General features: G+C 45.7%; 1 long non-coding RNA gene across 1 annotated transcript; it reads left to right on the top strand.

Annotated features, from left to right (window-relative positions):
- The first annotated feature begins 3638 nt into the window (after positions 1-3638).
- LOC142586927 (uncharacterized) lies at positions 3639-16054 on the top strand. Its single transcript, XR_012829298.1, has 3 exons — positions 3639-3790; positions 4548-4725; positions 15697-16054. It is a non-coding gene; the product is annotated as an uncharacterized LOC142586927 (long non-coding RNA).
- Positions 16055-24369: the final 8315 nt, after the last annotated feature.

The raw sequence follows: 24369 nt of genomic DNA, 5'->3' as shown, positions 1-24369 counted from the left end.
TATGAGGTCTTCATACACAAGCAAACTTTCAACTCCGGATAAGCTATATTTCAATTCTGGATAGGAACGCAGCGATTATGCACGCCCAGCTAGAACACTGCGTCCTAGGCTTAAGGAAAAGTAATAATGGCTAGTAATTTTGCTTTGATGCAATGCGGTCGCCGAATAGGGCCAACATAGCGTTACACCACGTCTTTATTTTGGAACACCAAGAACATAGCTCAACGGAGTGCAAACTGGAATGCCAACGTCAATAAACCATTTGCCACATACAGCCGCCAATGGACTGCTACAGACGTCATCGACGCTGATATTGTCTACGCGTCTCAATCTACTCTACATGCAATCAGCACAACAAATGCTACACATTTTATCACAGACTCGCAATGTCGTGGCATTATCAATCCTCCTGGCCAAGGAGGAATGTCATTACAGGGTGCACTCACGCAACATAAATGAGCCCCTCACCGGCCATCGCGGTGAATTTCACAGGCGCGACGTGCACTAACGTCAAAAGGACACCTAAATCACTTACCTGTATGGCAATCCATCGTCGATTCCTTCCTATTCTCAGAGTGAAATCAGAAATGCAACAGGTATATCCCCTCAGCACACTGCCATTTGAAGCCGCTGTCCACTTCATACTGTTGTGCCGGAGAAATGCAACCCGTCCCGTAAGACTGATGAAGGGTGGTAAGCAGCGCCACCGCTAAAACTCTTCAACGTGTGTGTGTATTTACGATTCGCCTGTAAATAACGTTCAAGCGGTTCAAACAGCGTTACCTATGGTGATATTATGTAAGTGCTGGTGACAGTGGACAGTGTCGTTTCTTTATATTCTTTGCGTGTTGATATTTTGCTCTTAACATGTTTAGTTGCCCTCCACATGAAATTACGGACGGCTCTCTGAATTTAGCAAACAGAGCTCACGGCCGTGTTTGTTTTTTTTTTACCTATAAGGGCGTAGTTTTTCATAAAACAGAACGGTCTAAGTAATCTTTAAGTAAGGTTCGGCCGTAAAATTACGGAAATTTTTCATAGTGTGGTTGAAAGTTTGCTGGCAGAAAAGTAGGGAGATCAGAAACAAGGGACGCGAGTAACAACAAAGTTCCCACTAATGGTTCTGAAAACTTCGTGATCAGAATCGTGTGGTCGTTTTGCCTGAACATCGGTGGGCCCTTAGGCGAAAAAAGTCACAGGCCTGCGTGGCACGCGCAGCACAGATACAACGTAAACTATAGGAGCGGCTCCATAGGAGCTCCATTTTCGGAACCCCTCACTACAAGGTCCACGTGGCGAAGTATGTTGGCGTCATTTTCACAAGAACGATCCGAACTGACCGCCCGGGGTCGTCGGTGACTCTCCTGCTCTCTGCACGGCGGGCTGTTGAGCCTGATGTTGCCTGCTTACAGCCCCGCGCATAGCTCTGCGACTTGCTTCTTCAGCAGCGGTTTGTGCTTTGCGAGAAGGCTCCAAAACGTGTGCCGAATAGTAAACACAGGCATCCAGACTACGTGATGCGCATGTCTCATACCTTGACCCGTGGTACGGTATGTTGCTCTTGTTAATGATGATGATAACAATGATTTGTTGGCATCCCCTTCCAAACAAGATGGTGGCAAATAGTCACCTAGCTTGCTTGAGTTTACCAGGTCTAGATGCGTGCCGCATGTAACTGCGATATGCAACTACTACATGTCTGGGCACATGGTGGAATATAATCTAAAAGCAATGCAATGTTTGTACATATCGACGCAACGGGGTGCGCATGTCAAATGGCACGAGATGATGGTAATCATGATGATGATTTAACGACATTCCCTTTGAAACGGGACGGTAAAAAACAGTCACCTATCTTGCTTGAATGAACCAGGCATACCGTATATGTTTTCCTTTACGGTAACATTTATGCATCTCCATTATCTTTTTTTCTTCAGCAAACCTTCTTTAACAGCCTTGTACCGCTACCTTTGCATCTGCTACACGGTGTTCTACCTGCCGTAATAATATGCGGCTGCAAGGTAAAACGTGTAAATATCTACGCTACGCGTCAAGCACGTCACGCCGCTTGTCTGGGGGATTTCACTGTAGGACGCGTTTATGGGGCATTTTTCACTGCACGCGAGAACACTTTTAAACAAATGTACACCCTTTGTGGTGTATATTTGGACAGAATTATTACCATCATCTGTCTTGCTTGCATTTTCTTTGTTCAAAACACTGTGCTCGCTATCTTTCGGTCGAGAATGATCTGTCATGCTGATAACGCGCATGCCGTTCGTGACATGGAAGTACCAGGCTCGCAGCTATAAAGAAACGAAACGTGGACAAAACAGATGGCGATAATTGTTGTGTGGCAAGATACGACCAAAAGGGTGTAATTTTGTTCAAGATTGAAGGCGCTGGCGTTGCTGAGTAGTACAAACTTAGTTGCGTAATAGTGAAATAGTAGTAGAGTAGCTGGAGTTCCACGCTGCGGGATTGGGATCGATCCCGGCGGGCACTGGGTATTTTACTCATTCTCGAGGTAGCTGCTGCTGACACCGGACACCAGCGGCGAACACAGTCCCCACCAGGAAACGGCTGCTGGAGTGAGCTCATACCAGCTTATGCTGTAATATTAATAAGAGCTCGGTGGCGCTATCCACCCCCCTGTTTCAAAGGGGACGCTCATAGCACTCATCGATCCATACATACAAAGCGCAAAACAGGAATGTCGCTGCGGAACACGCTTTATGGATAGCTCATTTCAACGGTGGCAGTACCTTTGGTCACTATTATAGTCAAGGCTACACGCATTTGCGTCAGCAGTCATCATGTGATGAGTTCAGCAAATTTTTCACAGCTTAATTTAACCTGAAATGAACCATTTTTGCAACATGCTAATACGAATAGCAGTAAAGACTGTTTCGGTTCTACATACATATCTAGTGAAAGTTCGGCACTCATAGTGCCATACAATGGTTGTTCGACTCTATATGCTATTTTGAAGTGGCAAACTTCACTTGTTTTAGCTGTTTGGATGAGTGTTCTCGCATCATGTTACCTGCACTGTACGACTTTCCTGCCAAAATTGTCACTGCCCATACTTTTTTTTACTTGTATTGTACTCTATTGATTGAAAAGCAATGGGAGTCTGATTGGTCTCACGTAGAAGGTGCGCAACTCACCACATGCGTGCATTAGAAGCAAAACGTGTCTCTAGATTTTCCTGTAGTGTTTCGTGGAGGAGTCCTCCTTATGACTGCGTGAGATAGTATGGGACAACCTGTTTGAAATTTTACACAGCCCACATGCGTACTGCTACACGTGTTCTGCGAGACGTGGACTGTGCTGCAATGTGATTTTACACGTGGGCTTGCGGGAATCTTTTTTTTAAGAAGCAGCGTCCCTGGAACTTTTTTTTACCGTTCTTTGCAGGATTTATAGATACGGTTGTCCCATACAGTATTACGTGCCTGGTCCCGCGCTATAAATCACTTTCGTGTGCACTTTCAAACGCTTTTTGCAGCCGTCGTTGCGCACAATAGACAGTGGCAACCCTCCGTATTATTTCCCCACTGCGTAGCACAATTTCAATGTACCTGGAACGGGCTATGGACATTCTATACACAGCGACAAATTCCACAGCAGACATATAGTGTCCAGTATGCGTTCAACCACAGTGGCGCTGCTCCTTCTCATTGTTGAAATTGAGAGTGTAAGGTGCAGCACAGCATCTATGGCAGATCCGTCGCTGCATGATCGGCGAGTAGAAGGATCAGAAGGAAAACGCCTTCAATCGAATTTCGTGAGTTTTCGCAAAATATTGAAAACGTTATCTTCAATTCGCTAATATTTAGCCCGCTTGTTTATCGGTATCTGCCGGTACCAGCACTGGCATTGCCTCACGGAATTCATTTAACGACATAATTCGGGGTTGGCATGGGTAGCTATTTATGCATTGTAAACAAATGTCCGCTATTTCTACAACACCTCTTCCTTAACATGCGCCGAAAGCACACGTAAACGAGCGTGTACATTTCACCGTCAATAGAAATCAACAGTTGCAGAAGCTTATCAGTCCTGTAACATCATGCTCTGCAGCGCGACGCTGCAAAAACTGTGTCACGACCGCAAGCACATCTGGACGCATGGAGTGACCGGGCACCGAGTAGAGTTTGAAATTGTCAGTTTTATTTCATATACCTCGCACTGCACGATGACGAAAAATTACATGAAGGGTTCTGCTATTGCAGCCACTTTGGCCAATCTTGGATTGGTCAGGTACTTCTTTAGTGATGTGCGGTAAGTTCGGTGTTGTCATAAAGAAGGATTGCAACACCTGCGGACTGCGGACTCAGGTAACTATAGAAAGATCAGTGTCTGCGAAATGCTGCAATCTCGGCTCTTGAATTTCTCGCGATCTTCGGCTTGACTTAGCTGCGCTCTAGTACGTGCATTCATGCCATTCGCGCTGCGCACCTGTCTTAACAAATGCCTCTGATGACTAAAGCTCTAAAATATGTGTTAACAGCGCAACAATAAACGTGTTTTTGCTATTGCAGACTAAGGCGCAAGGTGAAGCTTGCATGAACACCGAGGATTGCCAAAAACACCTTTGTTGCCTGCGACAACAAACATCTAATACCTGCCAACCGTTGGCCGGATTCTTGCAACTGTGTTCAGTAGAACAGCTGAGAGGTGCCGTCTACCATGAGCACTGTCGCTGCAAAGGGAAACTTGGTAAGAGGAATGCTTTAATGAGCAACTTATGCCTACACTGTGTTTCACAGTTCCATGACAGGTAAATGAAGGCTGCAGGACTGCATGACGCTTCCAATTGCCTGATACAATGTAATCTCGCAGATTTGGTCACATTCTACGCCTTGTTTTCATGGTGTCGGTCTGAACGTATGTGAAATTTGCCATCAGCAAAGCACTGTCACCCCCTCCTGTGCGTTTTTCAGAGCGTGCTGCGGACACACCACCATGCCGGATAGTTAGTCGGCTTATTGCACAAAGGAGCGAAACGCTGGTCGCACGATCGCGCTGCTGTTTCAATGAAGCCAAAGTTAGCTTATCGCTGCGTGACCCACACACTGTGAGAGATAGTGTAGTGCTTCCTACTTCAGTGTTAGCGCGAAAGGATTGAAACAGAAGTGATATTAGACAGAAGATGCACGGTAAATTGAAAAGGCCCTAGTGTTTTGCTTTGAGACAATGAAACCCAGCACGAAGGGGCGAAGCCGGAAGTTTCTGAAGAAATCATACAGTAACTAAAAGCGGCAATACACACCAGTACTAATTCCAGCAACATAACACAAGGAGTGACACTCACCTAACCCTTTATTTAACGAATTTGTTAAAGATGCACCTGCAACGCAACAAAGTGCATGCCTATTTAATTGTCACTGGTTTCATGGCATTATTTTTTGCATATTGAAAGTAATTGAGTTGTCACATTGTTCAGACCTGCTTCTTCGTATTTTTCAATGGAACACATAGTCGTAACTTATTCGATGAGGGAGTCTGCAGTAAAACCTGAGGTACCAAAGTGAGCCAACAACACAATGGGTCATGCATCGCTAACAGCAACTAGGAAGCAGTAGGTCATCTGATCTATTGGCGATAGAAGCGAAATTTTATCCTCTTTGTGCATGTTTTATGGTCTTTACCATTCCACTGTCATGCAGTTGGTTTCGCAGTGAATTCGCAGCTGTCGGCTGCAAAGAAACAATTTGCGCGCTTTAGAAAATCTCGCTTTCCGAGTTGGGAGCGCCAAATATGGTACGAAATTACTTCTATATACGTATGGTCGACCGTTCAAAGAATATCCCCTTTCATCAATGTTGCTGATGCCCTACAGAAGAAAATTTCGCGGCACTGAGGCTTCATATATGTGGGGAATAGGAGACTTGGTAAAACAAGTAATCCGGTAACAATTCTTTGTGGAACATTTCAAGAATGAGTTAAGAGATTGGTGGCGCATGTGTACATTAGGTGAGTTCAAGACAAATCAGTACTTGAGGCGAAGCAATCTTTGCATAACGGTTGCTGCTTGGTTCACTGCGATTTTTCGGAACACAAGACGGTGGCCCAGCTCGGAAGAAAATTGGTGGCAGAAAATGCAAAGGTTGACACACGCTCGTGGTCACGACTACAAAATATACATGTCACTTCACTCTCCTCAATGACGGCACAAGGCAGAATCTACCCACGAGGTGCTACATAAGAAATATTCACGAGGGGCGTGATGGAGTCGCTGCAGTGCGAGAACGACTCCGATCCTTGAGTGAGAGCACGGCTAACAAACCTACGAACAAATCTGAGGTCCAAGTGCTCACAAAAGCAAGCTATTTCACTTGTAAATGGTTTATTTTCGTCACTGAGTGCGGGGAAAAGGCTCACACCGGCATTGATAGCGGTGTAAAGCCCCAAGCGTACCTTTATATCCCAGGTGATGCCTCTACATATAACAAGCGCATGTAAATGATACGAGAGGTGTTCAACACAAAACTGCTGAGTGTAAATTTTTTTGAGCATCAAAAATGTGGCGGGCAATAGTTCACTAAGTCCGTACCGAAACTTGGGAGCTCGTCTGACGCTGCCACTTGAGGCATTTCTGGAAGCGGAAGTGCATAAACTCTCTGCAAAACGAACTGCAAAACTGGAGAACGGTACAGTCTGTAGCAAAAGCACCTGGAGAATGAAATTTCGCGTATGTCGAAAATAGTGCAAATATTATACCTTCATATTCGCCTTTTCGCGATGCCCAGCGCAGTGTCGTGTTGGCGCCCTCAGGCACGGCATGATTTGCAGTGCACTCTCTTATTTATCGTGTTACTACCCTCCGTTCGACTGAGGAGGCCGGATAGCAAGTCCTCAAAACCATATGAAAATATCCAACCGTTGTGCCTTAGCGCTCATGCAGTTTTCGCGATCCTCGCTGAGAAACAGGCTGAATATGCATCGCAGAGAAATTTCTCTTTTGTGGATACGCGATTTATCTACCATCCTGGAGCATTTTCCAGTCGTAAAGAAAAGGAACGTACGACAATGATCACGCACGCATCCAGTATGTCGCACGGGAGCAACCGCTTAGTCCCTAAACAAATAATGCAAGAGCGCTTTTTTTTGTATTGCTTGAGTTTGTAAGTCATCACGCATACGGATCACGCATCGCCTTCCCAGAGCAAAGGGTGGAGCGAAATGGCACCAATATTCCGCTTGATCGCCTTATCAGGTGCACACTACGTCCCGCACTGCGTCATACATACAGAGGGCTACCGCAAAAGGGCTTTTACAAAACCGAAAAAGACACAGGTGTTGTTGATGCAGCTGCGACGGAGCACCGTTTAAACGCAGGTGGTCGTCAAACGGAGCCTCGAGAGAATCGGCGATATGCATTGAGCGGGGTGCAGTCCGAAGGAGCGAACACAGCAAAACACGTTTCTTTGTAATTTGCGATTGAGGATATTTTCTATTTAATTAGCATAACACAACTTGGAAAGACTAGAGTTTTATTGTAGTGGATGAAAATGGCGCTATCCATTTCTTTTCCCTAGACGCCCATGTATTTACAGCGGACGGGCATTTCACATTATTTAAAGTATCATTCTCAACTACGTAATTAAGTAACGTAAATGAAAGTTGGCGTAGGGTTAGAGTGTTCTTTGCGTATAATTGTTATATAACTTGTTTCGGGATAGTTTCGATAGAACAAGAGTGACAAATATTTTGTTTAACCCTACTCCCTGCGTAGACGGCCATGCAACAGACGAGAATTCTGTAACGTTTACAACTTCACTGTGATATAACTAATTAAGACAGGTAAATGAAACTCGGCGTAATCATAGAGCCGTCTTAGCGGCCAATTTAAGTATAATTGTTACCAAGATACCTACATTAGATTGAGAGCTACACAGCATTAACTAGAAAGGTGGCTTAGCCGCAATAGAATTTCTGTTCGCGGCCACTGTTCTTTCGAAAGGTAGCCATAGACAGCTTCCCTGTAAAAAGTGGTGGCAGCCGCGCACTCTTAGTACCGAGTTTCAATAGCTGAGCACTGTACGTTTACGATGTTGCTTTGATTTTGCCTAGTTGTGGTAAAATAATAAAGGAACCGGTTAGACTAAAGAGCAGAGTGTTTCACACGAATTACGTCTCTTCGCTTCAGTAGGTGTAACGGCACCGGACCTTAGGCGCCGAAGGCGAACGTATAGATTTATAATCCGCCTTTTGCGGTTATCTCAGTGGCAAGGCTTTTAAATGCGTAGCTTTGCAAAGCTCGGCGTATTTTTGTGACCGCGAGAGCTGCGTGAGAGTGGCTATTCCGTGGATAGATAGGCCAATCAATCGAAATTGTACCACCTTGCCCCACCACCAGACGGTGTGCGTCCGCGGCAGTGGCAGTAGCATGAATATGGCCTCTCTACAATGCCTGAGGAAAGCCTTCCGTGTCACTTTGTGCGGACATCCGATAAACACATACTCGTGTTTATGCACTCGCGCAAAGCTTCGCTGTTCATACGTAGATTGCAACTCTGTTAATCTTTTGCCATAATAGAGCGCAACACTTTGGCGCCCGTTCCTGTGTTGAGCGTTGGAGACGTACTTTGGGCGTAACTTAGCGGACGATCACAAGTAAGGACAAAAGAGCGAATGCGGAGGGCAGCGGGAGCTGAAAGATGGCAATATGGAAGCGAGCGCGAGGAGCAAAGGAGACGAGGAGGGTGCAGCAGAAGCATGAAGAGGAAAGCGGAGGAAGCTACCTTGAATCGCCACCAGATGGCGCACACGTTTACGCATCCGTTCACTAAGTGTATTGAAATATCAAAAGTCGAAAGGAGACCGTTATAGGTGGCCTTTTTAGACATTACAGGAGCCTATCACAACGTAGACTTCAAAATCTTGTGAGATGTTCTGGAAGGCTTAGGTGATAATTACCTAGAGATTTTGAGAGAGATTTATCTAGAAAATACCGTTTGCGTTGAATGGGAAGGGATGAGGAGCGAGGAGAAAGTTCATATCCACAAGGGGCTGAGGCAGGGGTGCCCTTTATTCCCACTGCTGTATGTGACGTATATGGTGAGGATGGAGGGGGTGCTAGAAGGAAGTAATATCGGCTTTAATCTCTCATACAGTAGTAGAGCAGCATCTTCCAGGTTTAGTTTGTGCAGACGACATTGTGTTGCTAGCTAACAAGCAAAGTGATTTGCAACAGCTGGCTCATATCTGTGGAGAGGAAGGCAACATGTTAGGTTTGAACTTTAATGTTAGAAAATCAGATGTTGCGGCATTCAATGAAAACAGTGAACAGACAGTGGCGATAGGAGGCAGGACATACCTCGGGTAACAGAATACAAATACCTTGGTATATGGATAAACGAAGGCAATAGATATATGGAAACACAGGAAAAATTAGCAGTGAAGGAAAGAGAAATGCAGCCATAATGAAGCACAGAGCGCTATGGGGATAGAATAGGTACGAGGTGCTCCGAGGTATGTGGAAAGGTATAATAGTTCTAGGACTTACTTTTGGGAACGCCGTCGTTTGCTTTAAATCAGGGGTACAATCAGGACTCGATGGGCACCAAAGCTCAGTGGGTCGCCTCGCATTGGGCGCCCACGGGAAGACTACAAATGAAGCTGTGCGGAGTTATATCGGCCTTACTAGTTTTGAAGTGAGGGAATCTCGCAGTAAAATTGAGTATGAAGAACAACTGAGGAGTATGGAAGAAATATAAATGGGCTGGGAGAGTCTTGAGGTATCTGTACAGGAAAAAAACATTTTTTCACAGTGGAGGCAGAGAACTAGGAAGCTTACCAGGAAGTATGCGGCCTGTAGGGTGGGCAGCACAGCAACAAAGAACGTCAAGCGGAAAGTCGGAGAGGCTGAAATAATCTCATGGGTGGCAGCAATAGAAACGAAAGCAGCCATCAGTAACTACTTAAGAGGAAAAAATGAAATCAGGAAAGAAACAATTTATGATAACTGAAAGGGAAGCTCATTACTTTTGGAAGCGAGATGGGGATGCCTTAGAACACGCACCTATAAAGCGAGATATGAGAAGGAAGGAGAAGCATGTGCTTGCTGCGGTAAAGCTAGGGGAACTATGGAGTATGTTTTATTAGAATGTGTAGACGTCTGCCCAGCGGTCGATTTAGGCACCACTGGCCTCATTGAAGCCCTTGGGTTATGCGAGAGCAGTGGAAAAGTAAGCGTGTCCGCAATAGGGATTAGTAAAAGACGATTGGAGGATTGGTGAAAGAAAAGTGGGGAAACGACAAAAAAAGACGTACAAAAGCACAGTTCAAAATAGGGGATCAGAAAATTTGCTTGAGGGAGTTCATAGTGTTTTCTTCTTTTTTCGTGTAACCTAGCTAGGAAATTAGGCAGTATAATAAGAAGAGCTTCGTGGCGCAACCCATAGTCCCGTTCCAAAGGGAACGCTCATAACATCCATCCATCCATCCATCCAACCATCCATCCGTCCATCCGTCCGTCCGTCCATCCGTCCGTCCGTCCGTCCGTCCGTCCGTCCGTCCGTCCGTCCGTCCGTCCGTCCGTCCGTCCGTCCGTCCGTCCGTCCGTCGTCTGTCCGTCCATCCATCCATCCCTGCGCAGCAGTGGTGGCGCCGGCCATGCAAAGTAATGAAATAGACGGACCATGTAGTTCGACTCCTCTCATAGAGTTAGCCGCAAGATTCTCCCGGTAAAGAATACAATTGCATCAGCGGCATGTCACAAAAGCCGCAGCTGTGTGGCCCCTCTCTATATAGCCTGGACGTCACAGCTGCGCCAATCCGTGAGGCGATCGATGCGATGCCTCATTATAACGCGAAATGAAAACATGCATAGAGCTCCGCTCTGATTTCGCATTATGGAGTGTCGTAGTCATCGGTGATTTTAAGAGCATATTCTTATACATCGCACTTCGCAACTCAGCTTCCGTCTAGTACTAGTCTCTCTTTGTTACGCATCGACGGCGGACACAGGCGCCGCGGCGTGTTCGCATTCGCCATCAACGCCGGCCTTACACACGCGCCTGCCGGCTCTAGTCACGCTAAGTCGTGTGAAATCAACCAAGACTGAAGATTTGGCCACTTCGTAAGAGATTCGCAACGTCGAAGCATTACAAAGAAAGAAATTTTTCAACGGACAGAGAGCGGGAATATAACGGCAACATGTGCGAGCAGGCGGTGCTGCGCGAGAAACAGATAAAGAAGTGGTCACCCTTCTTAAGTCCGTAACATTTTTTTTGCAGTTTTGCCAATGTGGGTGAATAAACACACCATAACGTAAGCGTGCACAGAAAAAAATTATATGAAAAATACCTAGTACCAGCTTGCCGCAGTGAGCTCTGTTTGTGGGGTGAGTTGGCATCGCTATTTGCCCTCGTTTTCTACCAGCGAGCCCACGATGCGGCCAGGGAGTTACAACTCCCGGTCCCAACGTGCGAGTAGCCCGCTCTATAGGACCTTGCGTCCCGTAGCTCGCAGGACCTTTCATTAAAGTTATTCAATCCAATCCAACTCTACTTTATCTTTCAATAGATGAAGCGCCGATAGTGACGGCAAACTAGAAAGGTACAAAGGCAGGACAAGGCGCTACTTGCAACTGTTTATTGAAGTCAAAGGTGACTGATTATATAGCAATGAGGAGAGGGGGGGCGAAAAAAGACGAACACTGATTATGTAAATGCGCACGTGCAAGAACACTGAAGATATATATGAAGGGAATCACGCTTATTCTAAATCTAAAGCTTATCTAAAAACATGCTTTCATTTGCGTAAATATTCAGAGACGGGGTGCTGACACAGGCGTCACCTCTTAATCTGGTTGGCCTCCAACAATTCACGCGCCACAGAATCTTTACTTTTAAACATGATTGTTGTATCATGAAGCCTTGCTTCATATACTTATTTCTTCTCATTCCCGCAGGCCTTGCAATGAAGCGGCAAATTTGAACTATATCCATTTTTCCATGAAAGCTTATGTTCCCGCAGGCGTTCATTAATACATCCGCCAGTTTGGCCGATATACTCTTTCCCGCACTTCAGCGGTATGCAATATACGACCCCTTCTTCACATGTAACCAAAGGGTTCGTATGTTTAATAGAACACCCTACTTTCTTAGAGTCATCCGAACCAATCAGGCGGAGCAAATTGGCATGTTTTCGGTGCGCAGAAAGAACCACATGAATTTTGTGTTTCGTGTTAAAGATTGTGCGCCACTTTGTGGGAATATGGTATCACCACTGGTTTAGTAACCTTTTCGAATGTTTGTCCTTCTTCAGTTCTTTTTCTTTGTTTTTTCACCTTTTTTTAGTAACGCCTGCGAAAGTGCGCTTAAAACCAAGCAAGGAAAGCCAGCCTTCCTCAACTTCAAAATCTGTTCGTCAAAGCTTGCTTGTGCCTTATGACACCATGATATTTTCATGGAGGATTCGAGGCTCATACTGGCAATCGCACGTTTAACAGCCTTGGAGTGTGCAGACTCATACGGCAACAATTCCTTGGGGGCACGGGGTCGCTACATCCAGCAGGAACCATCGTCAGTAAGGGTTATGTCAAGATCTAAAATCTGCAAGCTGTTATCCTTGGCTAGTTCAAAAGTAAAATCTAAGCCTTTGCCTGGGTGTTTAAAATCAGATAAAATGCCCTGCACAGTATGCGGGTAAGTCATGGGACATCGTTCGGTCAGTAAAATTTAAAAATCGTCAATATACCAAAAAACCTTGAGCGCTTTGCCTCCGTAAAACACATTGGATAACGCTCTGTCGATGCTCGCAATGAAAATGTTGCAAAGTACGGGAGCCACGCAGAGCCAATACAAATTCCTTTCTTTTCGGATACAACTATCATTAATAAGAAACAGCTGTTGAGCACAAATAAAACTCCAGGAGTGCTATAAAGTTATGCACAGAAATTCCTGTTGTATCCTGAAACGATACCTGTCTGATTTTAAACAGCAAGGTAAAGGCTTAGATTTTACTTTTGAACTAGCCAAGGATAACAGCTTGCTGTTTTTAGATCTTGACATGACCCTTACTGACGTAGGTTCCTGCTGGATGTACCGACCCCGTGCGCGCAAGGAATTGTTGCCGTATGAGTCTACACACTCCACGACGGTTAAACGTGCGACTGCCAGTATGTGCCTCGAATCCGCCATGAAAATATCGTGCTGTCATGAGGCACAAGCATGCTTTGACGAATAGATGTTGAATTTGAGGAAGGACGGCTTTCCTTGCTTGGTTTTAAGGGCGGTTTCGGCGGCGTTATTGAAAAAAGTGAAAAAAAAGACAGAAAAAGAAGTGAAGAAGGTCAAACATTCGAAAAGAAAGCTAAAGCAGTGGTGATACCATATCCTCATAAAGTGGCGCACAATCTTAAACACGAAATACAAAATTCCTGTGGTTTTTTCCGCACCCGGAAAACTTGCCACTTTGAGCCGCCGTCACTTTCTGCCGCCTGATTGGTTCAGATGACTCTAAGAAAGCAGGGTGTTCCAGTCAACATACGAACTCTTTGGTTAAGTGTGAAGAAAGGGTCGTATACCGCATACCGCTGAAATCTGGGAAAGAGTATATCGGCCAAAGGGGCCGATGTATTAATGAGCACCTGCGGGAACATAAGCTTTCATTGAAAAATGGACATGGTTCAAATTTGCCGCTTCATTGCAAGGCCTGCGGGAATGAGAAGAAATAAGTATATGAAGCAAGGCTTCATGATACAACAATCATGTTTAAAAGTAAAGATTCTGTGGCGCGTGAATTGTTGGAGGCCAACCAGATTAAGAGATGACGCCTGTGTCAACACCCCGTCTCTGAATATTTACGCAAATGAAAGCATGTTTTTAGAGAAGTTTTAGATTTAGACTAAACGCGATTCCCTTCATATATATCTTGAGTGTTCTTGCACGTGCGCATTTACATAATCAGTGTTCCTTTTTTTTCGTCCCCCTCTCCTCGTGGCTATATAATCAGCCACCTCTGACTTCAATAAACAGTTGCAAGTAGCACCTTGTCCCGTCTTTGTTCCTTCCTAGTGTGTCGACACTATTGGCGCTTCATTTATTAAAAGCTATGCACCAACTAGCCCCACAATGTGTTTTACTGTTGTACTTTATATACTACCTGATGCCATGGATGTGACGAGCCTTGTTCGAGGAGCGACCTTTCTCAAGAGCAGAGACAAGAAAATAAGTTTACCGCTACGTCACGCCGTGAAAACTGCCGTGCGAAAACCCTTGAAGGGCCGTGTGGGCCTTCATCACGGCGTCTGTTTTACATGTCAGTATTCTCACTGCTGCCATTGGTGGCCTTGTTTGCTAGCGCGCCACTGGAGTCTTACGGCGGCCGTCCGGTGCCTATAATGGATACAGGATGGCGTAAGTTGGAAGCAACGCACTTCGTAGGGTGCAGAGAAAAACATAAGAACTTTGGCAAATTTTGTGGCAAAGTTGAAAATTTCAAAAATGTTTTTTTTTTAAGTGAAGCTAGTATCCTCTAGTTGGTCGGAATATTTCGTGTCCGTGTCCCGCAGCAAAAATACAGAGCGACCGCAGCGGCCATTCGCTGTCAGGAACAATGGCTATAGTAACGCGGTAAAGCACAGGCTTCAAGCACTCCGCGAACTGAAGCGAACAGTGCCGATATTCTTTGGGATCACGTGTTCACCATACGGAACAGCAGGCTTCTCAAAAAGGAACAAGAGCAAAACAATCATCCGAACCATATAATCGATGAAAATGTGCTCTTAATAACAATGCGAAGCACGTTGTGCTCTCCGCACACGTTTCCCGGTGAAGATTACTGTTACGCAGGTGGTAGCGCAATCTGCAGCTTCGACGTGGGGAGTGTCGTTCCTGGCCTTTCGTAGACAAAGGAGCCAGCCTAGCAAATGATGTCAGTGTTTTTGCAGCACCGCTATGTCCGGCGGCGTGCAGTGAAGATTACCTTTACTCCGATTACTCTAAGTTATCATTAATATAATTACTCTAATGCAATAAAGCATTGCATACCCACATGAGTGGTGGTTTTCACAGATTCCCTATAGATGTACACTTTCGCAAGACCAAGATGGCGTGTCAATTCATTTATTTTGCTAATAAGTGCTAAGATTGTCCATGGTATATATTTAGAATTATAGCTAATAACCCGCAGTCTTTCGGTAGTATTCGCAGAGTTGCAGCCACAATTTTCCTTGGGAGAAAGCCGAAATGTTGTGTCTGGAAAACCCGCCAAAACGCTATTTATTGACTGAGTGCTCCTATATCTTTCTTCCCTAGAAAATGTTTTGTCCAGCTAAAGTAAGGTTGATTTCGTTCATTTCGGCACTAAAGAAGTGAAACATTATTTTTTCATCAAAGTAACAACGGCACCTCACATGACTGGCCCTATTTTTTGAACAACAGCGAGTTACAACGATATGCACATCTGCACGTAAATCTGTCAAACAGTATTATTTCCACATGATCGTTTTTAGATAATCGATGTATGCAATTTCCGTAGAGTTTGCTGAAAAGTACATCTTTATGGTCACATAATCACTCTAGATTTCATTTTTTTTAAGTTGTAAAAAATAATCGCTGGGACATTTTCTACAAATGAGGAGACTATGACGCTAGAAGGGCAGCGGATACTAGCTATATTTTGTCCATTGTACGAAGTGGGAACGGAAAACTTTCTGACATAATTTTTCAATGCAAGTTTGCAGGAAGGGGCTGCTCCTGTCGATCTTTATGGACGCTGCTGCGCAGCCCACGTCTACGAAAGGACGGCGCTGCAGGATATTTGGCGAGGAAAATTAAGAGCAACTTTAATCAAATCACTCAAGCCTCTTATGTGTCCTAGCCTATCATTCTTGAGGGCTAGTTTATTACATTCACTGACGGGAGATGACCTCTTTTTGTCATCTTGAGTACGACGGGAAGGGCGAAACAGTCACCTTGTCTACCTCTTCCGAATGCTTCAACTACTATCTACTCAAGAGGCCTTGTTGGTGCATACTGACACATGCAAGGTGTTGGCCTTGCAAGCAGTGATCGCTGAAATAAAACTACGTAGCATGATCTCTGCTATTTTCTTTTTGTCTATTTTTTTCATATACGCATGTATATCATTCCGGGCAAACGAACAATAAAGGTGCACATTCCACAATAATTTTCAACAAAAATTACTATTATTCGAAGGATTGATTCCACTTTCTTTCACATATTTCAACACCGAATGAGATCTTTTACAGCAACAAAAATTGTAATTCTACGCGACGAGAAAGGGGAAAATAGACATATTCTAACGCCTATTAATACCTCAACACCCTTAACTGGTTTTGCTACTCTTCATAAACACTCCCTAGCAGTAATACCGTTAACACGGCATAACAACTGCTTTCAATACCGTTATTTTACAAGAACAATAGTCGATGGGAATAAAGTTCCTGTTGAAGTCGCTACACAAAATTTTTTATCCCGTTTTCAGGCGCACTTGCATTCATGATTCAACCGCGCATAGTTTATTTGCTGCTTTTTTCATGCGTTCTGTCCTTTTGCGAAGTTGAATTCAATCGTCGGCATGGTTGATTGAACTGTATGTTTGTATGAATGTTCTTGTATGTTCCCACCCTGGTAATATCTTGGAAAACATCGCAGTATCTATAAATAAAATCAAATAGACAAATAGATTGCTATTAAGTACGAATTACACAATATGATTACAACCACAATATGTCCATTAGAAGAATATTTATAGATGGTTCGGGTTCGTGTATTTTTTCGTCAAAGAAACGTTTCATCGCATACAACTGACTACTTTTGAGCGGCGTGCAAAAGAGTCCACCCGTCACCCCAGTTTAATATAGACGAAAGACGTGTACAACAGGTGTTGTCGAAATCCCCGCCACAGAAACGGCTGCCAGCACGCCGCAGAAGCAAGTTTAAGAGGTTATGCGTTGGCTGAGTGCAGGCGCCGGAAACAACTTCAGCAGCGTAAGGACGTCACAGAAGAGACGTTCGTGTACCCGACAATAAATCAACTGCGCGACAGCAAACGACACACAAGGGAGTTAAAGAAGCTTGCCACGATTGCAGGTATGTTTATCGCATGCAATTGCATCGTGCAACTTATGGACAAAATAAACAATTAGGGCGGACCGTCAGCTGATAATTTTGGTCATGATACATGTGAAGGAAATGTAGGATCTTGTCATGTGTTAGGCAGGTGGTCACTTCTGCCGCCTTGTTCTGGTTCCCTCACCTGTGGCAGTTTCATATCGCCTCTTCTCATGTGGGAAGGTGGCGAGATGAAAATTAGCCAATATGCGCCGCAGTTGATGTTGCGCTGAGGCTCGCTATATAAACCTCAAGTATGCCTGAAAATCCTAGACCACACTCGTATGTCTTGCAGCTGTTTAGAAGTGAGGATGCTGGCGATTTGTTTCATCGTTGCGGTTTGTAAAAGTTACGCTCTGAAAATTTTATGCTCGTGCAACATGTGATCTAGCTTTTGTCGATGCCTCAAGCCTATCAATCAAGAACAAACGCACCCGCCATGGTATCTCGGTGGCTATGGTGTTGGGCTGCTGAGCACGAGGTCGCGGGATCGAATCCCGGCCACGGCGGCTGCATTTCGATGGGGGCGAAATGCGAAAACACCCGTGTGCTTAGATATAGGTGCACGTTAAAGAACCCCAGGTGGTCAAAATTTCCGGAGTCCTCCACTACGGCGTGCCTCATAATCAGAAGGTGGTTTTGGCACGTAAAACCCCAAATATTATTATTATTACAAGAACAAACGAGCTCATATTGACAACAAGAATAAAGCTAAATGTGTAACGTACAACTGGACTCCTGAAGTGATAATCACAACGGAACAAGAAAAATAGGGTATAGCATTTGTGACAAATTCTTGTCTCCTGCATGCTTAGATAGCCCTTACGTTATATAAATACGTTATTTAACCTGAGGTCCATACGAGACTACGGAACAGCTTATTATGTCATCGTCGTTGCAAGAAATATGACACAATACAGAACAAGTAGTGTGCGGTTTTTGGAATGAGGCAAGCGACCAGTTACTTACCTTATAGTAAAGGCCCTGTCACCTAATATCATAAACTGCCTAAACATTTAGAAGGCAGCCTGGTGCCGTCCTTAATGGTGTCGCATTGGTCACGTGACTGCAATGTGGCTGTATGCCACAAAATATTTTCTTCCGTACTTCATCAACTGCACTTCCCCATATTAAAGAAGGACGCGCCATAGGCATGTGCTGTCGCATACCTCGAAGCGCCAGGGGCATCTGTTCACAATGTCTTGGGTCTCAGCCCTTGTCCACTCTTCATACCAACTTCAAACATAATCTTCGCGGTGCGGCTGCACCATTAAGTTGTGTGTGGAAGCACATGACCCTGATGGCACGCTCTCGTGACGTAGCCAGTCCATTGTTGTATGTCCGAAGCAGCACAGCACTTTTCAAATGCTGAAATAATCGCATGAAAAGTGTTTAACTAGTTCTAACACAGTCCCAAAATTGAGGCTTTAAACATCAAAAATTCTAGGCCACCAAACCACTTCTTATGAGTTGTGAATGTGCAAGCATTATTGTCCATTTAAATGCGGTTGAGCGCTCCTCTGAACGAGGTAATACCAAAGGGATCCAATATTGAGCTATGCCCATGCCGCTGCATGGTGATAGCTCACTATTGGATCCCTGCGTAGTCAGCGCCTCCTAAGCCGATGAAGAAGACTGTTCGCCTAAGTTCTAGCGCGGAGATTTAGAACATGTTGCCACACCTGAGTACCTGTGGCGGCTTGGCTGGTCGATCTAAATAAACCGTGCGACGGCGTCTACCTCTTCGTGCCGCTTCACGCAAATTGTTGACCCGGACGACCAAGCCCAGCGATGTGAGCGTGAGTGTACCGACTCTATCAAGGCGTGAGCGATGTGGGCTCAAGTGGTCCGACATACGCTTAGTTGTTGTAGGGTGTTCGTATTCTCTACATCGACATGCTGGGCATTGTGCAACTGGGCAACCACTTCCATCTTAATTATTCTCCAGGCTCCCGATGCGTTCGAAGCTTCGGCTGCCACACCTCGGCCCCGACTTCTACAAGGACTTGCTGAAAGCCGTGCTTACCCACTACGTTTCTTCGAGTGCTCAGTCACAACACCTCGCGGCATTTGAACCGCCACCTCATTCAGCATCTTGTCGTACCAAGTCGCACGCGTGCGCCCATACCGATGGCTCAGACGTTCCGGACCCACCTTGAAACCTCTATTCGGTCCATGAGCCTCCCCCTCATCTCGACTCTTACCAAAGAACTGAATAGGCCAAACGTAAATGCTTCCGGCTATTCTACAGCACGCAGCCCTCCTTCCTTGGAGTTCCCACAAGCAGCTCGCTTTCCATTCGAAGGCACCTCTCTCATAACTAATTCAGAGGCTCTTCCACCTGCTGCAATAGGCACAAGCTATACTCTCGCAAGCACGGCGACTCCACAGGCACAACCTTCGCGATGTTTTCGGCGACCACTGCAACCCTCATGCTATCGGCATTCGACATTTCACCGCCGGCCTTCCTATATTCAGTGCTCACAATTTCGGCGGATTCCTCGCCTACCGAAGTTTTGCAGAAGCATCTCTGCCATCCTGTTTCTTCAGCACGAGGTTCACTTCTACGTCAACAACGTGAATGACCAACACTTGCGTTAACTCCACGCATGTCGCGAACTCCCAGACGGTCCTATTTTGGAGCTTTAACTTCTACAGTCCAGGGCATCTACCAGAACCTGGGCCATGACTTTATTTCGCACTATGGCATCAATGTGCCTGCGCCTCGCTCCCAACCGTATCTCTTATCACCGCCTCCCACAACCGCATCCCGCCGGCTTTCGCAGATGCCCGGAGCAGCCGAATGTCGCCGCAGCGAAAGAGCGTCTGGCAGCTCATGACTTGCGTGACGGTAACGCAAGCGCAGGTATCTGATCTGTGTACAAATATTGCGGACAATCCATCTTACCTTGGCTGTCAACGGTAATGCGTTAGTTTTGAATAAATATAGCGACACACCGTATTGCCACCGTAGAAACGATGTATCTATGCGGCGAGTACTGAGGCAGGACTGCGCTTTCGCGCTCCCGTAAGAACACTCGGGGCTAACAAGAGCCGCCGCCGCGAACCTTGCGCGTGGCTTAGGAAAGACATGGCATGTTGGTGCGTCCGAACGCTCAGAAACTAGCCAAGCGGCAACAGGGTTCCTGGCGCTTTTTTTCTAGACATGCTGCGCCATCTGGTCGCACTACCGCGAAGCCTGCGCGCGGCCTCCAAAACAAGAAACGTGGCCTGCCCATGCGTGTGAACGAAGAGAATTATTCTTTGGATTGATGCACACTTAGTGGCACATACTCAAGAACCGAATTTGGCGATAGGTTCACTGAAAGCGGCACATATGTCCAGTGTATTTGTGGCGCAGCGTGCTAATAGGTCGGGTTACTTTGCTTGAGGAACTGATGTGACGTGCGTTTGATTCCGCGTAGCAACTGGTACATTTAGGGGTCTTTTTGGCCTTTCTAGGGCGGCACACTCCCAGTGCCACATACATATTTGCCCAATACGCCGTCAAACACGTTGATTTGAGAGCACGCATCGCTGCTGGCAAATGCCCAGTAACCCACATAAGAATCAAAGAGGCTCACTGGAGACTAGCGCAAACATTTTCCTTCTAACAGTGACACCTACCCAATCCTGCGTCTGCAGGTGCTTTGGAGAGTGGCAGATGCATACTCATTGTCACATAGTGAGTACTAATGAACCAAGTAAGCGGAAAAAGTTAGATACAAATACAGAGAGATAGATAGATAGATAAATAGATAGATAGATAGATAGATAGATAGTTAGATAGATAGATAGTTAGTTAGTTAGTTAGATAGATAGATAGATAGATAGATAGATAGATAGATAGATAGATAGATAGATAGATAGATAGATAGATAGATAGATAGATAGATAGATAGATAGATAGATAGATAGATAGATAGATAGATAGATAGATAACCCCGCAAATTACGTTAAGTACCCTGAGAAAGTTGAAGCTATAAATGTGTCTTTCGACCTGTAAGAACCAGAGTGCCGTGTTGCTACTTATCACATCTTAGGTACATACGGAGCTTTGTGAACGTCGCCTTCCCTTGCGTAGCAAAATAACTCTGTGGACGAAGAAGTAGGGACGTCTGCGGTGGTCTCTTGAGGAGCCGCTCTCCTGGAGCCTTTCGGTTCTCTGTGGTGTCGAGAAGACAAATTGCGCCTCTAGCTCCCTGGGACACAGCCTCCGGAAGGGTTGCGAAAGCAGTCACCCGATGTCAAAGGCTGCGAGCAGGCAGCAGTGCCCAAGTAAGGAAGATCGGGGGCCGTGAACTAGTGAATAGCGCTTGATGTTGCCAGCTTTTGTCGTTTAAATAGCAGGCGACACAATTTGTGTCAGCTCGGATTGCCCACAAACGTGCCACAGAGAGGTTGGAAATCTGGCTCGGGTCTTGATGACAAGCAGTGCGAGAGGACGCTGAAGGTGTGGGTCGCGAATAAGCGGGATGAGGCAAAATTTCACGTGGTAGAGCTCAGACCTTGCCGGGAGGATGATCGCGTGAGCCTGACAAAGCTTCGTACCCGTAGATGGCGCACCGCAAGTCCACAAACGTCTCGAATAATCGATGAAAAGTCACAGCACGAGGAAATGCCCAGCCTAGAGGATTTGATAAAGGTACTATTACAGCGATGCCACACCATTCAATGATTTATGTCTATGGCGTAATTTCTGAAGAAGGACTTGTAGAACTGAAGGAAACTGAACTACTGGAAGGAATCAGAGGCCGGAATGTGGCCAGTGTTCTACGAGTAATTACTATGAGCTACGACAAAGAAATCGCAGCTGAGAATCTGTTGACATCGCTTTTAGTAATCTACCTGAAACGATTGAAACAGGACACTGTAAAATCTGCGTGCGCCAGTACATTACGAATCCCCATGGTTGTAATAAAGGAGGAGGGAAGAAAGGTAAATGGCTGGCACGTTCACCTCAAATGCGTCTAGTTGGCTACCCTACACTGGGGGATGGGGAAGGGGAACAGAAAGCTCAGCCACTCAGTCAGTTTTTTTATTTGCAGGAAAATTACATCATAGAGAGGGTGGCAGTGCTAAAGCCATGGTTGCCTTTAGCTCTGCCCCAGTAACAAGAGGAGCAGTCTACGGCAGTACAGCAGAGATGGTACAAAAAGGAGAAGCAGCGTTACAAATAGTACACGCATACATCCTACATCATACATTCATTCTACATCCTATACAATAGGGCTGTACTTAAGCACTATCGACAGTTATTGTTAAAATCACATTGAAGATTTGCTGATATACTAAAACACGTAAAAGGAAGTGAGCAATCGAAACAGAAATTTACATTTATCATTGTCACTGAACAATTTTAAAGGAAAACAAAATTGGCAGCAGTTTACGTTTAAACGTTTTTCTGGGTAGGCAGAAAGATGAGATTGGGTCACGTGAGGGGGAGGAGGTTGAACGAAATATGCGGTATGTTCACGATACACGCGTGGATTGCCCCACGCTCTCAAAGGCGTTCACACTGTGCGGTCACTCTCAGGAAACACTGAGATGCCTTCACAGCCTTCTTGGACGAGGACAAGGGGGGCGGTCTTTGAGCAGCACCTGCACAGACAACGGCCGATCTCCCAGTCGCCGCAACTCTATATAGAGTGTCTTTGAGACTGAAATGGACGACAGTGGCTGAAAAAGTGTTTGATATTCTCTTCCGTGCAAGAGACGTCGCGCGCAGCCTTGTTAGCCATTCCGATAAATGAATGTAGTATCAGCCTTCGTGAAGGTCACTCGCAAATGCGGCCGGTTTTGAAGAGACGACTCATGTCGATGAAGCCTGGGTGGAAGCCGGAGCTTGCAGGAAGCGTTCAGTTCGTATAACCTGGTGCGCCTTATATTTTGAGTGTTCCACTTTGTTAAGGAGAGCTTGCGTGCCACGTGACGAAGATGTTTTGCAGTGCCTGTCCTGGAAAGATCAATGGGAACGCTGTGTTCGCTTTAATGTGGTTCTCGGGTAGCTTTCTCTGCGTGATCATTTGATGTTATTTCTTAATGGCCGAGTAGCCGCTGTAAAATAAGTCCATCTACTTTTTTTGTTTTACATCGTGGAGAAATTGGACCATTTCGAACGTTAGCTATTCGTAAGATCCACGCCGGAGAACTGAGTGCACACTGCCTAGGCCAGTCTCGAGCCACAAAGATGGCCCATATCACACTTCTGTCTATGTCAATCAATAGAAGTGCAGTGCGCAAAGCCGTGAGTTCTGCAGCCGCAGACGTCAGGACACGTGACGTCTTGAATCTGCAGTGTTAGTCCTCTCACCGGTATACGCAAAGCGCCGCCACAACTGTTGGATGTATTCCATCCAACAGTATTCCATACAGTTGCATACGTGGCTACAGCAATACTGGTACAACAGGAGCTATCTTGTTTTTAGTGCGGGCCTTGGTAGATCTGACTTTGTAGCCCATCATCAACTTCTGACGTGTACATTAAAGCGGTACAAACACCATGGTGAAGAAAATGGGGTGACCAAAGGTGCTGACCCCGATATAAGTGAAGAATGATGTGCACTGACAATGGCACTATATCACATTTGAGGCATTTTTTACGTTGAGGCTGGTGAAGTGGTGTCAAGGCTGCGGACAATAAACCAGTTGGGCGTGCGCATTGTGTCGACAGAGATGTGCGCCATCATTCTATAATCCTGAGCAATGGAAATAGTTTCAGCCATTGACGCGCTGCGTGGTATTCCAAGGCATATCCCAAGAGATTTGGTCGGAATGCCCTACAATTGACGCTAGTTTTACAGGTGTCGGTTAAAGCCGGTGTAAGTTTCTTTCAAGGGTTCATGAACCACCCGTTCAGATTCCGCGGATAGCATACGCTTTACGTAGATCGCATACGCTGCTGTTTAGATCTCAGCCAAATATTGCAGTCGTGAGCGGACATGGTGCTCACCACCGAAGCGCGTTGTCCCCTTTTTCTCAAACGCTCTTTTGACTAAATTTCTTCTATTTATCATTTTTGGAGCTGCTATATTTCACTAATTTACATACACGACAGCTCTTCCCAAACCGGCGCCGAGCGGCCATCGTAAAGTGCCAGGGGCACATCAGTGACGTACTAGCGAAGAGCGCTGCGAACGGCAGAAGTCAGACCACTGGTATATGAAGCAGAAGACGGTACGCAGACACTCAAACCGTGCTTTTGGTGGTTTCACACTGTGGGTTTTAAGGCCCTATCTACCGAAAAAAGCATTTGAGTGTGTTTGCTTTTGAG

Source organism: Dermacentor variabilis, chromosome 7 (genome assembly GCF_050947875.1).
Source record: "Dermacentor variabilis isolate Ectoservices chromosome 7, ASM5094787v1, whole genome shotgun sequence".
Taxonomy (NCBI): Eukaryota; Metazoa; Arthropoda; class Arachnida; order Ixodida; family Ixodidae; genus Dermacentor; species Dermacentor variabilis.
Note: the sequence above shows the minus strand (reverse complement) of the source record. Positions and strands in the feature narration are given on the sequence as shown.